Raw genomic sequence first — 9,524 nt, 5'->3', positions numbered from 1 at the left:
TATGTATAGAGTAGATACCTGTTTTGGCTCTGATTGCAGGGACTGAAGTGTTCTTAACAGCTTCCAGTATGCTTTTTAAAAATGTCTGAACTTTTTCAAGTGGGGTAGTTTTTATAACACCCAATAATTCCACACAATGTCAGCATTGGGACTCTTTGCTCTGAATGTTTTCAGTAGAGGAGACAAGTTACCAGGATAATTATAATTAAACAATGCATATAATATTTCAGTACTTGTCGTGGCCCTTTCCAAGCTTTTAAAAAAATGATTTACCCATGACCCTGTGTTGATGAAAACCACTCCTGAATGAGAAAAATAATTCATTTGTTCAATAGGCTCCCCATTTATCTAATATGTTTCACACTTTTGATGCTAAGTACCATCACTTTAGATTTGGCTTTGTTGATATTTAAGAAATTAAGAGCATAGTATTGAGCTTCAGCAACAGTCTTCTCTGGCCTCTTTGGGAAAGTGCCATCAGAACTATTACATCAGCATAAAAAAGGATAATAATACATTTGTCATGGATTTTTAGCATATGAATGTCTGCAATATACAGGAATCCTGCTATATCATTGTCATGAAGATTGAAAAATATTGGAGTTACGGACTTCTGGTGTGAGCTTCTTTGGTGACAGACTGAAATGTTCTATTGTGTGCGGTTTTGATCCATGCTCGCCGCTGGAGCACCCTGAGCCAGCTGGATTCTGAGCTAAGCCATCTAGTAGAGATGGTGAAGAGGGGGGAGACCGCCAGCAGGGTTGAGGAGAGCTGCACCTCTCCTCTTCAGCTGGCCATTGCTCCCTTTCCCGAAGGTGGTTGCAGCGGTGGTCAGAATGGCTACCTCAAAGAAGAACTCGACAAGAAAAGAATGTGCAGGAGGAAGATAAGAAGAGAAAGTTTTGGTTGACCGGGTTAAACTGAAAAAGCAACAACGTAAGGGAAGGGAAAGGATTTGGGTTTTTTTTTCTTCCCTTCCTTATACTGATAGCTAAGAGATTTAAGTAAGAAATTGACAAAAACCCACTTTGACATCAATAGGCATTTAAGCTGAAAATAAAATGTCAAAGGGATAACAAAGACTTTTGGATACTCAAAAATCTTTAAAAGCAGGAAAGGAGAGAATTGAATAAAAGGGCGGAATCTGGAGAAATGGAGGAGACTGCCTGGAATTAAAAGGAACCTACAGTGAAACTTTAACAAGAGTCCTAAAAGATACATTTTAACTGAAACTTTGTAACAAAATAATAAAAGCCCAGGAAGAGAAAGTGGAAAAAAGAAGCAAGAAGAAACAGCTTTGGATTATTTGGATTACTTGGTGATTTTTGGATTTTTGGCTATTGGATTTAAATGACTAAAATCAATCAAGTAGTTGTTCAAAAGTGTTTAAAATGGCATCACTTTTAGAAGAATTGAAAATGGAACTTAAAAAACAAAAAGAAGATGCACAAGAAGGAAGAGGTTCTTTTGGCTTCATATTTCAATTTTTAGAAATGGAGATCTGGAACTATGAGAAACAATAAGAAACGCTTGTAGAACAAGAAGGTTGCAACAAAGAAGAAGCCATATTTAATGATCAAATAACTTTATGTCGGGAAAAAAAAGGAAAGGGGGGAAGAGTTAAAAGTTTAAGATTTGAAAAAATAACCAAAAAAAAAAAAAGAATAGTTTGAAAAATAATTACAATATTAGGAAGCAACAGAAGAGAGGATCACAGAAGAGAGAATTAGAAGTAGAGAGACAAGGGGGCAAAAAGGGGAGGGAGAAGAAGAGGGGGAAGAAGGAAAGAAAAAGAAGTTATAAAAGACAGAAACAAGATATAGAGAAACAGGGAAAAGGTATAAGGATTGAACGTATAAGCCTATTTAGAGATAATGGGTGAAAATTTAATTGAAAAAAGGGATTCTGCAAAGGTACATAAGATAGTATTGTTATATTAGAAATAGAAATAATTTTAGAAAATATGAAACAATGTGATTAAAATGATGGATAAAATACTTATAGTAATGTAGTGGAATGTTTGTTAATAAATAAATGAAATAAAGTGAATGAGAGAATGAAATTAGGAAAGAATGGGAACATTTTAATGATTTGAAAAAAAAGAATTATAGAAAGTTTATGTGTTCACAAAGAAGTATGATATTCAATTGAAAAGAAATGTTAAAGATGTTAAGATTCTAATTAATATTAATGATAGAATTGAATTGGAATGGATTGAGTGTTTTATTTACTATTGCCATATATATATATATAATTTTTTAAGAACATAGTGTGTATTTTAAGAATGTACCAAGCAGAATTCGATTGGAAGTTATGTACTATATTGAATGTTATAATTTTAAAGGCACAAATTGAAGTTTAAATCAGAGTTGAATGGATAAAATTAAAATATATAAAGGTGTCCTACTCCAATTAGTAACTACAGGGGAAAATTTGTTCAATGAGAAAAGATAATATGAAATTGAAACAGGACAGACAAAAGTATAAATAGAATGATTGGAAAGACATTGAAACATAGAAAAAGATATATAATTGAATTTAGATAGATAATTAAAAATAAAGTTGAGAAAACCAAGGGAGGGGAAAAATTATGGAGAAAATATTAAAACAGTAATAAGATATGGAATAGAACACAAAGATGAATATGAAATTGAGTTTGTGTCTGTATGAAGAAGTAATAACCCCGGATCATGCTATTCTCAAAAAAAGATGTTTTATTTGTATTATGTTTTTGTGAAAACCCAAATAAAATTTATATTTTAAAAAAAAATGGAGTTACGATACGGCCCTGTCTGACATCATTATGGGTAGGTATGTTTTTAGTTAGAGAACCATTACACCTATATAGACTTTGAAATGAGTATTTGAGTAGGACCCTTAGCTAAGCATAAGATTCTGAAACCCAAAAATGTTGTTCCATGTAACACATATGTAATCTAAAATACCACGAGTTTTCTAAATAGTATGTAAAGGATGTATAAAACCAGATTCCATACTTCCTAAAATATGGAAGTTACATAAATCAAGGAAACAAGATGTGAGCCTACAGTATTTCTTTTGGGGTTTCTAGAGAGCCAAGGTAGACCATTTATAACATAATGCTCAGGAATAACATCCAGGTGTACAAAATCTTCTAAGAAGGTCCCCACTCTGGCATTAAAGTATCCTTCTAGTATTTCAGTAGCTTTAGGGTGATTTGATTTTTTGCTTAGCACTGACTTTTCTAGATTCACTCAAATATTAGGAGAAAAGTAGGTAGATAGTAGGTATATATTTAGTAGACTGTTTCAAATGATTTATATGAAAATTTTACAGCTAAATAATGGGAGAATCATTTCCAAGGATTAAATCCTATCCCAATTAGCCTAGATCTTCCTTGGCAACTGTACTGAGTCCTCCTGTTGCTGGTCCTTTAGTCTTATATTTCCTTGCAGGAATAATTCAGAATCTGAAGGTTAATAAATTAATCTTTTCCTTATCTTTAGTCAGCCATGTCTCCTAGAGTTCTATGAAATCAAAATTAGAGAGAAACTCCACCCATGTCAAAATTCCATGTTGAAATATGGGATGAACTAGTAGATGGTTTCTTAAAATAGATATTTTCTTGACAGTTGTGGGGTAGCAAGCTCTATTACATCTCAAATTTGCTCAATAAAGGCTTTGTTTTAAATAACATGCTAGAAAAAAATAGGATTTTTGAATGAATGAAGGATTCTTTTAGACACTCTAAAATTTAGAGTATCTCCTGAAATCCACCAACTGCCTTTCACAGTGTAAAAGCTGACAGAGGGAAAGATGGCCACATTTCTGGATCCCAATTTTCTTCTATTTCTTCTATCATTTTATTATTTATTTACATATTAGATTTACCCATCTTGTCTAGAGGCAATTTTGGATTTGTAGAGTAATCTGATTTGTAGAGTAATCTGATTTGGTTTGCCTTTCATCTATTGCTTTCTGTGAGGGTGAAATTTGCTTTGCAGGTTTCTCTGGATATAGGCTTAAATCTCTTAACTTATTCCTCTCTCTGTTTAGATTCCAAATTAAGATCCATCTTTTCACTACTATTAACTGCTTTTGAATTACAACTGTCTCTGCACAAGTTAACTGTATATGCCCCAGACATTTTTCTAGCCTTCAGAACTGTCTCAGTCTCTATGTTACTAAAGTATAGATTTCTGTTATTTTCAGGTAAGTATCTGGCAAAAGTAAGCGAAGTCATTAAAGGAGACTTAACATAGTTAAAAACAACAAATGTTCATATACAGGAAAATCCTAGCTATGGGTAGCCATATGTAAAAATGTGTTCTTGCCCATACTGTCTATATGTGTGGTCTGAATCACAAAAAATTCCCGTCTCTCCCAAATGCCTAAGATTTTGCATTCATGCTTATGCCTAGAATAATTTATGTATACATATGGACAAGATTGGTGTAGTTGTTCGAAGTTGATTAAACAGATTCTTTCTCTTAGTATTGAGCCAAGTGTAGAAACTGAACTTGGCATTGCTGATGCATTATTATTAAGGTTTAGTTCAATAGTTTTTTCCAATGGAAACTCATCTTGCTTTGATCATTCTGGACCTACTTTTCTATACGTTATTCAAATTTGTGCAAGTTTGCTGTGAAAAAATATGTTATCCAGGAAATTCTGACACAACAACAATAAAATCTGCATCTTAATGTAAAGAATTTTGGCCATAGCTCTGAAAAATTCCCTTATTTTGTCAGTAAGAAGTCCCTTATTCATTTAAAGTTCAAACTTTCTTATATGGCCCAATAGTAATTGGTAATGACCAATGAGGAGCAACATCCAGAAATGCATCTTAGGAATAATTGAATTTCAAGATAAATGGCATGCTTTTTAGGGGCTTGCTTCTGGATCATGTGCCATCATCAGAATTGCATGAGGTGTTAGAAACCGTAGCATTTCAATTTTTCAAACAATGTCTGATTCCAGGATGAAACAGAATCATTAATTTAAAAAATCAGGGAAGCCAGGCCCATGGGAGAAAGAAGAGACTTTACCCAACCTGAGAGGCTCATGATCAAATATGGGCCTCCATTTTGCCCGTACCGTTAGGAAAACTGTGGAACTTCTAAAAGATGTTCCTTAAGAATTCAGTTTGCCTCCTCTTCAAAGGAGTAAAGTTATTCTGAATACAAGTTGTACTGATATATGTTGTACGGTTAGTGTAGTAGGTATGAACAATGCATCTCTGGAGCAAAAGAGTGCAGGACTGTTGTCCATTTCTGAATGTTTTTGAACAACATATTTCATATCCACCCAGTATTTACTAGTAGCAAGAAACTCTACCCTTTAAATATTTGAATAATTTTAACCTGTTCATTTATATGCCTGAACAGTTGTCTGGCATAAATTTTAGAGCTTTTAGCAAAATCTTCTACAGTGAAATATACAATAGGCATATAAGATTTGCTTTAAGCCAACTGGCATTTGAGATGGAATTATAGAATCATTTGCATATGATAGCATTGGAATATGGTTATTCTTTAAGTTTGGAAGATGAAGCGCTTGATTCATATTAGTATTAGAGAATTGATGTACTAATTAAACATTACTTGTGCCAAGATTCATCTCTATTCCTCTGCCAATAATATTTTCCTTGGTTCACTGGCCCTGTATAATGTGCATAACTTTTAAGCTAGAACTCTTTTAAAGTTTATGTATAAGGAGAAGCAGTTGCTATGGTAAAATTCTTAGATTATTATATTTCTAGAACTAACCTCAAAAGTGAATCTGAAGTCAATAAAACCCATGTGTAGCAGAAATCCTCACTTATTTTTTTTCATCTGGATGTTATAAAAGAAAAACATGATCAAGTGTTCTCTGAAGCTTGCTTTTCAGGCAGAATGGCTATTCTCTAGTCAAATGATCTCCATTTATATTTTTTGGAAGAGGAAAAGAGCTGAGTCAGATACAGATATTCTTGACTATTTTATAATCCACCTAAAGAACTTTCAATCTGATGATGGTTTACAGAATGGATTAGCAGAGGTAAAAAATAAAAAAAAATATTGTTGAACATTTATTTCTTTAAGGATGACCAGTGTTATCAATATTAAGTCTCAGAACAAATCATACCATTAAGTGAGAGAAGGACTATAGTTCTTTCAATCCAGAAAGTTCAGAAGCTTCAGTATTGTTGTTTCTAGTTTACAGTAAAAATAACAATATTCTATTTGTACATAGAGATAAAACCCTCATTCAAGGTAGGCATGATAGAAAAAGGGGACACTATCCTTTTTTGCTGCAAAAATTCACTTTCTAAACCATTTAGGCCTACAAGAAACATATTATTTTCATGGCACACATTATAAACAGGTATGCCACTAACAGGTATGCCTTTAATATACCTTGCTTATTTGGGAGAAATTTGTTATTTGTGATATCAATTTCCAATGCTACAGTTTTGAAAAATTCAATGGATTGCAAAAAGAAACATTGATATTTCTGCAATAGGAAATAAGTAGCCCAATGTATAAATCTATCTAGCATAAGGTATCTCCCAAAATTCTTCTTGGATCAAATTTATACCTATATTGGTCACTGCTACAGGAACAGCAATATGTATATCATTAAGACACTTTTTGCATCCATGGGGTTTTCCCAAGATTGTGAAAATAAGGTGTGAGGTGGCTCCCATTTTTTCCCCATATATATGATTTCTGCATTATTTTCGTAGTAACATCATTGCTATTACAGATAGTTCTTGACAGTGACCATTCACAGTTGCAACAGCTCTGAAAAAAGTGACATGACCATTTTTCACACTTATGACCATTTCAGCATACCCATGGTCACATGACCAAAATTCAGGTGCTTGGCAGTTGAGTCATATTTATGACAGTTGCAGTGTCTTAATGACTGTGGCAAGAAAGGTTGCAAAATGAGGCAAAATTCACTCAACAAATATCTCATGTAACAACAAAAATTTGGGATTTAATTGTGATCGTAAGTCAAGAACTTCCTGTATTCTAGATCCAGTGGTGGGATTCAATTTTTTTTACTACTGGTTCAGTGTGTGTGGCTTGGTGGGCGTGGCAGGGGAAGAATACTGTAAATTCCCCAGTCAGAGGTTGTATTTGCTGGTTCTCCAAACTACTCAAAATTTCTGCTACCAGTTCTCCAGAACTGGTCAGAACCCGCTGAATACCGCTAAATAAAGGTTGTTTCCCTATTTTTTTAAAAAAAATCCAAATAAAGAGAGATATATGATCTCCCTAGGATATATGATAAGCATTGAAGATGATTCTGTGGCTTCTAGAATTTGTAGAACTTCAATTAGCCCAGCCCCATAGCTAAATCTTACGGAATTTCTGGTCCTGAAACACCCCAGCTTTCAGCTCTAGATGAGTTTCCATCCACTTTTTTATAATTGTACTGATTTCTATTTCTTCTCATCTCAACTGCTCATTCAGTTCTATAGAAGAATTATTGAGTTGATCATTTGCACCTCAGTTCTACAGAAGAATTATTGAGTTGATCATCTGCACCTCTATAACTGTCTGGTTTGGTTCTGCAACCCAACAGGACAGACACAGACTTCAGAGGATAATTAGGACTGCAGAAAAAATAATTACTACCAACCTGCCCAATCGAGGACCTGTATACTGCATGAGTCAAAAAGAGGGCTATGAAAATATTTACAGACCCTTCACATCCTGGACATAAACTGTTTCAACTCCTTCCCTTAAAATGATGCTATAGAGCACTGCACACCAGAACAATTAGACACAAGAACATTTTTTTCCTGAAAGCCATCACTCTGCTAAACAAATAATTCCCTCAACCTGTTCAACTATTACAAAGTCTGAACTACTATTACTGTTAATCTTCTCATCACTCCTTATCACCCATCCCCTCCCACTTGTGACTGCATGACTGTATCTTTGTCACTTGTATCCTTACGATCTATATTGACTATTTCCTAGTATGATTTGATTGCTTATTGTTACATTCTGAGCATGGGTGCAAGGAACCGAGACGAGTCAGAGAACTAGTGAACTTCAACTCTTTATTAAGGATTAGGAACAGAGCGTGAAAACCCTGGGCAACAGCAGCTCTTTTATAGAGCTGGCTGCTGACCCGTTAACCAATGAATTGTGTCCAAATGCTTAACTTTTGCCCAATGAGAGATGTTCAACTAATAGCCAATCAGGCTGCTCTGTAAGGACCAATCCCTGTTCGCTATCCATGGGCCAATCAAAGGTGCAGGATTACAAGCCTGCTTATCATGAGGTTGACAAGTTTTATTAAATAGTTTTTATTAGTTCATAACACTTATTTTACCCTATAACTATCATTAAGTGTTGTACCTTATGGTTCTTGACTCTTGACCAAGACAAATTCCTTGTATGTCCAATCACACTTGGCCAATAAAGAATTCTGTTCTATTCTGTTCTGTTCTGTTCTGTTCCGTTCCGTTCCATTCTATTCTATCTGCTCCATGCAGCTTAAGCACTTCTGCTATCTTTTAAATCATGCTGCAATATAAATACCCAATGGCATCTGCAATCATCATGCATTTACCCAGGTTACATTTCCAGTAGGCACAAGAGGAATTAATGATAAGAATATCATATTAAGAATATTAATATTATTTTAAGTTGACTGGTTTTAATATTTGCTTTAATGTTTAATGTTTGTTTAATGTTGACTGGTTTTAATGTTTATAAGCCTTCCAGAGTTGCCTAAGGATGAGATGGGTGGCCATAAATTTAATTAATAAATAAAATAAAAATAAATATCCATACAATGGAAATTTAATATTCAGCACAGTTTGTTAACCAGCTCCCTCCTAATAGTTCAACTGACTGAGCAGTAGATGGTGATGTTGTCCTCCCATCAGAATTCAAGTGATATTACTGATATTACTTATATATAATTGGTTGGTACATAGAATGTTTTACTTGTGGCTATTGTGGATAAATGTTTGAGGCTGGGGAATTTGACACAACAGAAAAGAACAGGAAATGTGTTTTCTTTATTGCTTTGATATTTCCCCCAGAAAACTTTCCCTTTATTTTGCATTTGTTAGATTCCATCTCAGATATTGCATGCAGTCCTGGCCTGATGCTTTAAACATGCTTCAGACAAACTGCCATAGGTCCAAACAAAGCAATGAGATTGATCATGCTGAACATAAACAAGTATCTATGAAGGAAGAAAACATAAAAATGAATATGTTAAATGCTAGAAGTATGTTAAAAGGAATCTCATAGAAAATCAATACCTATCTATTTCCTAGTTTTTCAATATGCAGAAATAATGAAAATAATGAAAATAATTATAGCAAGGAAAAATAATAATGAAATAATGAAAACAAGAATAATTTCATAACAGAATCCAAGTGTTGGCAGATTTAATTTGGATTTATGCCTGAGTAAGATGTTGGACTTAGATCTTAAAAGTTTATTCCAACGTGATAATTCCATGATTTTATAATTCTAAATTTTTCTCGCTTTCAAAATTAAAGAAATATAGATTAAATATAGATTATT

The sequence above is a fragment of the Notechis scutatus genome, chromosome Z, assembly GCF_049901735.1.
Source record: "Notechis scutatus isolate UNSWTSFEM ecotype Mainland chromosome Z, rNotScu1.2, whole genome shotgun sequence".
NCBI lineage: Eukaryota > Metazoa > Chordata > Lepidosauria > Squamata > Elapidae > Notechis > Notechis scutatus.
The sequence above is the reverse complement of the archived record's forward strand: the minus strand, read 5'-3'. Positions refer to the sequence as shown.